The sequence below is a fragment of the Salmo trutta genome, unplaced genomic scaffold (genome assembly GCF_901001165.1).
Source record: "Salmo trutta unplaced genomic scaffold, fSalTru1.1, whole genome shotgun sequence".
NCBI classification, from domain to species: Eukaryota; Metazoa; Chordata; class Actinopteri; order Salmoniformes; family Salmonidae; genus Salmo; species Salmo trutta.
The window spans coordinates 322,695-330,672 of record NW_021822706.1 but is presented as its reverse complement, the minus strand read 5'-3'; the positions used below and the strand labels follow the sequence as shown (position 1 = coordinate 330,672).

Sequence of the window (7,978 nt, the reverse complement as noted above, 5' to 3'; positions counted from 1 at the left end):
AGACACCCACCCACAGACACCCATCCACACCAGAACCCCACCCACACCCACACCACAAACCCCACCACAGACACCCCACACACACACTAGCACCACTCCACCCAGAACACCCATCCACCCACACCCCCCACCCACACAGACACCCACCACACCCATCCACACAGACACCCATCCACACCCAGTGGTGGAGAAAATGACATACTTAGGTAAAATTATAGATACCTTAGAAAGAGAAAGTTACACAAGTAAAAGTGATCCCAGTAAATACTACTTGGGTAAAAGTCTAAAAGTATTATTGGTTTTAAATATAGTTACATTCATTATTATTAGCTTTACAGTCCAAGACATGTAGTCAACTTGACTTTGGGGTCTGGAGTCTAACAGAGCTATTATTTTCTTAAGCATGTGCCAACCCTCAAATTATTTATCCGAGCCAAAAGCAACAGGTCTGTCGTCTTGGTGTGAGAGGAGAGATACAGGGGGAGTGAGGAGAGCGCAGAGAGAGAGAGAAGAGAGAGAGAGAGAGCGCAGAGAGAGAGAGAGAGCGCAGAGAGAGAGAGAGAGAGCGCAGAGAGAGAGAGAGAGAGGAGCGCAGAGAGAGAGCGAGAGAGAGAGCGAGAGAGAGCGAGAGAGAGGCGCGCAGAGAGCGCAGAGAAGAGCGAGAGAGAGAGCGAGAGAGCGCAGAGAGAGCGCAGAGAGAGAGCGAGAGAGAGAGCGAGAAAGAGGGCGCGCAGAGAGAGCGCGCAGAGAGAGCGAGAAAGAGGGTGCGCAGAGAGAGGAGAGAGCGAGAGAGAGAGCGAGAGAGCGCAGAGAGAGCGCAGAGAGGAGCAGAGAGAGAGCAGAGAGAGAGCGAGAGAGCGCAGAAGAGCGAGAGAGCGAGAGCGAGAGAGCGAGAGAGAGAGAGCGCCCAGAGAGAGATTGATAAACACAGGGGACAGAAGGGTAGAACCCACAGACTGCTTCTCACATGACCTCATATTCCCTATATAGTGCATTGCTTTTGACCAGGACTCTGGACTAAAGTGGTGGACTATGTATGGATATTACGTTCTCCCCTCGGGTGTAGCTGGTCTGAGGAGGAGACGTAAATGCCTGGGCCTAAACACACCAGGTAAAACGGATGAAATGGGAAGAAATGTGGGGTGCAATGGGCGATAAATAAATCAGACCACAACCAGAACTCAATTTTAACCCTCAGGGGATGTTTAGTAAATTATTTAATAAACAATATAAAACACACCCATAAATAATCAGTAAGAAACAAACAACAACAAGGGAAGGTAAGAGAAGGGAATGTTTGGGATCGGGGTCCAAGTAATGAAATAAACAAAAGGTCCCTCCTCTTCTACACACCTAAACCTTCCTAACACAATCTAAACCCTAACCCACTGTCCTACCTGGTTCCAAGAAAATACAAGGGTGACACCCGCCCGGCTAACCTAGTGTATAAAACAATGGGTTATCTTCGTGAGAATGTACACCCATGGGCAGATCTACCTTTTCCCTTCTCCAGGACCTAGGTAGGGTGGAGAACATCAGGAGGACAGGCTGTAAAAACAAACAAAGATATATTAAAACAACAAATCATCAAATAGCCAAAAAAAAACAAGTGTCCCCTCTCTTTCCCCCTCTTTCCTCTCTTCTCACACGGCAAACAGATATCCTCTCTTCAATCAGCTACAGCCACGCCCACCACGGTCAGCCGCAACTAGGTACACCTGTAATGCCTAGGCCACAAACACACTAACCTGGGAAAATTGGGGAGCAAGAAAAACGTAACACGCCCCCCCCCCCCCCCCCAAAAAAAAGAGTAAACCCCTGTGTTTATGATAAAACCCTTACATACACATATTTTCTTATAATACCAACTACTTACAACACCCCCTAGTTGGCAATGCCTTGTTCTATTATTATGTTTAACTAGGCACGGGACAAAGCGTCCGCAACTACGTTTTCTGAACCCTTTATTTGCTGAATTTCTAAATTATAACCCTGTTTAACCAACGCCCCAACGCATAAGACGTTGGTTGTGGTTATACATGCGGTGCAAAGAACATGAACGGGTTGTGGTCTGTGTATACCTGGGAAAATTGGGGAGCAAGAAAAAAAACGTAACACGTAAACAATGGAATAGGTTGCCATTTGTGACGCAGACACCTGAAGAAGGCTGAGCCCCTGAGAAATGACACAAGGTGTGTTGCTTACTGCTGAAAACCTAAAGGGTTCCTTTATGGTTAGTTTGATGCTCTGTTGACTGTTCTGGTTTAGGGACATTCAAGACAGGTTCTGCTCCTCTTCAAGACAGGTTCTGCTCCTCTTCAAGGACAGGTTCTGCTTCTCTTTAAAACAGGTTCTGCTTCTCTTCAAGACAGGTTCTGCTTCTCTTCAAGACAGGTTCTGCTTCACTTCAAGACAGGTTTTGCTTCTCTATAAGACAGGTTCTGTTTATTTCATGGCCTCTATATGTAACATCATTTTTTCAATAGTGTCTTCTTTATGTCCACTGAGATAAAAAAAAACAATTTAAAAAACACACAATGGGTTCAAAATAAGATTTTCAACAAATTTTGGGCTGTCTCCTGTCATCTCCACAGCACCCCCTGTTATAACTCACACCAATCCCATAAGTCCCCTCTCCCCCAGACTTGCTGTATCGACAGACAGGGCCTTGTTTGTAACCATTGCTTGTCTCCTCTCCTGTCATCTCCACAGCACCCCCTGTTATAACTCACACCAATCCCATAAGTCCCCTCTCCCCCAGACTCGCTGTATCGACAGACAGCTCTTGTTTGTAACCATTGCTTGTCTCCTCTCCTTTCATCTCCGCAGCACCCCCAGTTATAACTACGCCCCCCAACATGGATAAACACTGGATCATGCAGTACACTGGTCCCATGAGACCCATCCACATGGAGTTCACTAACTTCCTGCACAGAAAGAGACTGCAAACACTCATGTCAGTGGATGACTCTGTACAGAAGGTAAGAGGATTTGTCTCCACCATTTGTTTATTAATTCGTCAATTCACATCGCTATGAGCTCATCTCCTCTCATTGGTCAGTTTGGATTCCAATAATGCTACTGATGGTCGCCTTTCTCTTTCAAAATACCATGATCATTATTTAGAGTGGGGTCATAAAGAGTTTATCTTAATTATCTCTCTCTCTCTGTCTGTCTGTCTTTCTTTCTTTCTCTCTTTCTTTCTCTCTCTCTGTGTCTCTCTCTCTGTCTCTCTCGCTCTCTCTCTCTGTGTCTTTCTTTCGCTCTGTCTCTCTCTCTCTGTCTTGCTTTCTCTTTGTCTCTCTCTCTGTCTCTCTCTCTCTCTATCTGTGTCTTTCAATTCAATTCAATTCAATTCAATTCGCTTTATTGGCATGACGTAACAATGTACATATTGCCAAAGCTTACTTTGGATATTTACAATATAAAAAATAAATAAAAATGAGAATCAAAAATTGTCAACGGGACAACAGTAACAACAATAACCAACGGTCAATATAACCATACATTCAACAATAACAATAATCATACAGTTGAGGACATGTGCAGGTTTATTGGTCTGTCAGACACTGTCCCTCAACTTATGGCAGGCAGCAATGTAGTGCGCTGCCAACCCACAGCTCTCTGCGTCCTCCCCCAACAGGATGGGTAGCCTATCCTCATCAGAGAGGTCTTTAAAACCTTGAATAAGGATTTCAAATTTGGGGAAATGACACTCTCTAATTGTTTATATTTTTGACATTTTGTCAGGAAATGCAGCTCCGTCTCAGGTTCTGCTGTTGTGCAGTGGTTGCACAGCCTTTCCTCTACAGGGAGCCAGGTTTTCCTGTGTCTACCCTTCTCAATGGCAAGGCTGTGCTCACTGAGCCTGTACTTTGTCAAGGTTTTTCTAAGGTTTGATCAGTAACCATGGTCAAATATTTAGCCATAGTGTACTGTCGATTTAGGGCCAGATAGCACTGCATTTTGCTTTGTGTTTGTGCTTGTGTTTCCCAATAAGCAATGTAGTTTTGTTTTGACTGTGTTGTAATTTGGTTTATTCTGATTGATTGGATGTTCTGGTCCTGAGGCTTCAGTGTGTTAGTAGAACAGGTTTGTGAACTCAGCCCCAGGACCAGCTGGATGAGGGGACTCTTTTCTTTGCTCAGCTCTTGGCATTGCAGGGCTTGGTAATGATATGAGAGGGGGGTCACTGTATTTTAGATGTTTCCAAAACTTAATTGCTCTTTTTTGAGTTTTTATTATTAGTGGATATTGGCCTAATTCTGCCCTGCATGCATTGTTTGTAGTTTTCCTCTGGACACGTAGGAGAATCTTACAGAACTCTGCATGTAGGGTTTCAATGGGGTGTTTGTCCCATTTGATGAAATCTTGTTTTGCAAGTGGACCCCACACCTCGCTGCCATAAAGTGCAATTGGTTCAATGACATATTCAATTAGTTTTAGCCAAATTTTAATAGGTATTTCAATTTGAATTTGCTTTTTAATGGCGTAGAATGCCCTGCGTGCTTCTCTCTCAGTTCATTCACTGCCTCATTAAGGTGTCCAGTTGAGCTTATTTTTAAACCTAAGTAATTGTAGTGTGTACAGTACTCTATATATTTTGTACCAATTGAGAACTTTGGTCTAATTCCCTGAGATCTGGATCTTCTCTAGAAAAATCATTATTTTAGTCTTTTTGGGGTTTACTGCCAGGGCCCAGGTCTGGCAGTACTGCTCTAGCAGGTCCAGGCTCTGCTGTAGGCCAGGTGCTGTGGGTGACAGCAGGTATAGGTCATCTGCGAAGAGTAGGCATTTAACTTCTGAATTGTGGAGACTAACACCAGGGGCTGAGGATTTTTCTAGAATAGTGGCCAATTCGATGATGTAAATATTGAAGAGTGCAGGGCTCAGATTGCAACCCTGACGAAGGCCCCGCCCCTGGTTAAAGAATTCTGTTCTTTTCTTGCCAATTTTCAGGCTGCACGTATTGCCAATGTACATTGATTTAATTATGTCATATGTTTTACCACTTTCAATAACTTTGTAGAACTGTCCTGTATGCCAAATAGAATCAAATGCTTTTCTGAAGTCGATAAAGCAAGCGTATATTTTGGTATTATTTTGGTGGACATGTTTATCTATCAGGGGTGTGTAGGGTGTAATTATGATCAGTTGTGCAATGTTTTGGTATAAATCCAATTTGGCTTTTACTCAAGACATTGTGCTTATTAAGGAAGTTTAGAACTCTTGCATTTATAATATTACAGAAAACCTTCCCCAAGTTACTGTTTACACAAATTGTTAGGGTCAAATTTGTCTCCATTCTTAAAGATTGGGGTTATGAGTCCTTGCTTCCAGATGTCAGGGCACTAGTGAGTTTGAGCATCTCATTTAGGATGCCATCAGGTCCGCATGCTTTTTTAAATTTGAGAGCCTGAAGTTTCTTATAGAGCTCCTGGTCAGTAATTGGGGAGTCCAATGGATGTTGATTGTCCTTTATAGCTTTTTCTAATCCATTCAACTTCTCATGGATTTGGCGTTGTTCTGCGTTTGTGTCAATTTGAACGGTGTTGTAGAGTGTTTTAAAATGGGTTGTCCATATGTCACCATTTTGTATCGCTAATTCCTGTTGTTAATTATTATAATTTTTTTCCAATTTTGCCAGACATTGTTTGTGTTTATGGACTCCTCAATTAGTGTCAGCTGCTTGCTGTTGGTCTGTGCTTTTTTGGTTCTGAGTGTACGTTTATAGAGTTTTACAGTCTCACAGTAATGAAGGCATAATTCACCATTATTTGAGTCTCTGTGCTTTTGGTTTGATAGTGTTCTAAGTTTTTCCTTATAATTTTACAATCTGCAACAAACCAGTTGTCATCTGTGGTCTTTTTTTCATCTCATATACCCCCCCCGCCCAGGTATATGAGATGTTGGTAGAGAGTGGGGAACTGGACAACACCTACATAATCTACACAGCTGATCACGGCTACCACATCGGCCAGTTTGGGCTGGTCAAGGGGAAGTCCATGCCCTATGACTTTGACATCAGAGTGCCCTTCTTCCTCCGCGGGCCCAACATCGAGCCTGGAGCAGTGTAAGTAAGCCTTGTCCAAGCCAGAATGAGCCATAGGGTAGGAACCTGTTTCTCTATCTCCTGTTTCTGTTTTTCAGTAGCGTGAGGTCGCTTGATGTACAAGTACACCCAGTGGACCAGGCGCTAGTCTGTTGCAGGGAGTTACCCCCCAATCCATCTCCTAATGCTGAGTGCCAAGCATTGTTTGTGTCTGTTGGTGTTGCTGACGTTGTTGTACTGTTTCCTCCCCAGTAATCCTCAGCTGGTGTTTGAACATTGATCTGGCCCCCACCATACTGCACATGGCTGGGCTGGATACGCCTCCAGATATGGATGGGAAGTCCATCCTCAAACTTCTGGAACAAGAGAAGACTGGAAACAGGTAGGAATGGGGTCAAATACAACAGGTAGGAATGGGGTCATATACAACAACAGGTGGGAATGGGGTCATATACAACAACAGGTAGGAATGGGGTCATATACAACAGGTAGGAATGGGGTCAAATACAACAGGTAGGAATGGGGTCAAATACAACAACAGGTAGGAATGGGGTCAATACAACAGGTAGGAATGGGGTCATATACAACAGGTAGGGAATGGGGTCAAATACAACAACAGGTAGGAATGGGGTAAATACAACAGGTAGGAATGGGGTCATATACAACAACAGGTAGGAATGGGGTCATATACAACAACAGGTAGGAATGGGGTCATATACAACAACAGGTAGGAATGGGGTCAAATACAACAGGTAGGAATGGGGTCATATACAACAGGTAGGAATGGGGGTCATATACAACAACAGGTAGGAATGGGGTCATATACAACAACAGGTAGGAATGGGGTCATATACAACAACAGGTAGGAATGGGGTCAAATACAACAGGTAGGAATGGGGTCAAATACAACAACAGGTAGGAATGGGGTCAAATACAACAACAGGTAGGAAGGGGGTCAATACAACAGGTAGGAATGGGGTCATATACAACAGGTAGGAATGGGGTCAAATACAACAGGTAGGAATGGGGTCATATACAACAGGTAGGAATGGGGTCCTATACAACAACAGGTAGGAATGGGTCAATACAACAGGTAGGAAGGGGGTCATATACAACAACAGGTAGGAATGGGGTCAAATACAACAGGTAGGAATGGGGTCAAATACAACAGGTAGGAATGGGGGTCAAATACAACACAGGTAGGAATGGGGTGTCAATACAACAGGTAGGAATGGGGTCATATACAACAGGTAGGAATGTGGTCATATACAACAGGTAGGAATGGGGTCAAATACAACAGGTAGGAATGGGGTCATATACAACAACAGGTGGGAATGGGGTCATATACAACAACAGGTAGGAATGGGGTCAAATACAACAGGTAGGGAATGGGGTCATATACAACAACAGGTAGGAATGGGGTCATATACAACAACAGGTAGGAATGGGGTCATATACAACAGGTAGGAATGGGGTCATATACAACAGGTAGGAATGGGGTCATATACAACAACAGGTAGGAATGGGGTCATATACAACAGGTAGGAATGGGGTCATATACAACAGGTAGGAATGGGGTCAAATACAACAGGTAGGAATGGGGTCATATACAACAGGTAGGAATGGGATCAAATACAACAGGTAGGAATGGGATCAAATACAACAGGTAGGAATGGGATCAAATACAACAGGTAGGAATGGGGTCATATACAACAACAGGTAGGAATGGGGTCAAATACAACAGGTAGGAATGGGGTCATATACAACAGGTAGGAATGGGGTTATATACAACAACAGGTAGGAATGGGGTCAAATACAACAGGTAGGAATGGGGTCAAATACAACAACAGGTAGGAATGTGGTCATATACAACAGGTAGGAATGGGGTCAAATACAACAGGTAGGAATGGGGTCATATACAACAAC

General features: G+C 43.7%; 1 pseudogene; it reads left to right on the top strand.

Moving 5' to 3' along the window:
* Nucleotides 1-2,761: 2,761 nt before the first annotated feature.
* Nucleotides 2,762-7,978, top strand: part of LOC115183926 (extracellular sulfatase Sulf-1-like) — a 39,677-nt pseudogene continuing 34,460 nt past the window's right edge.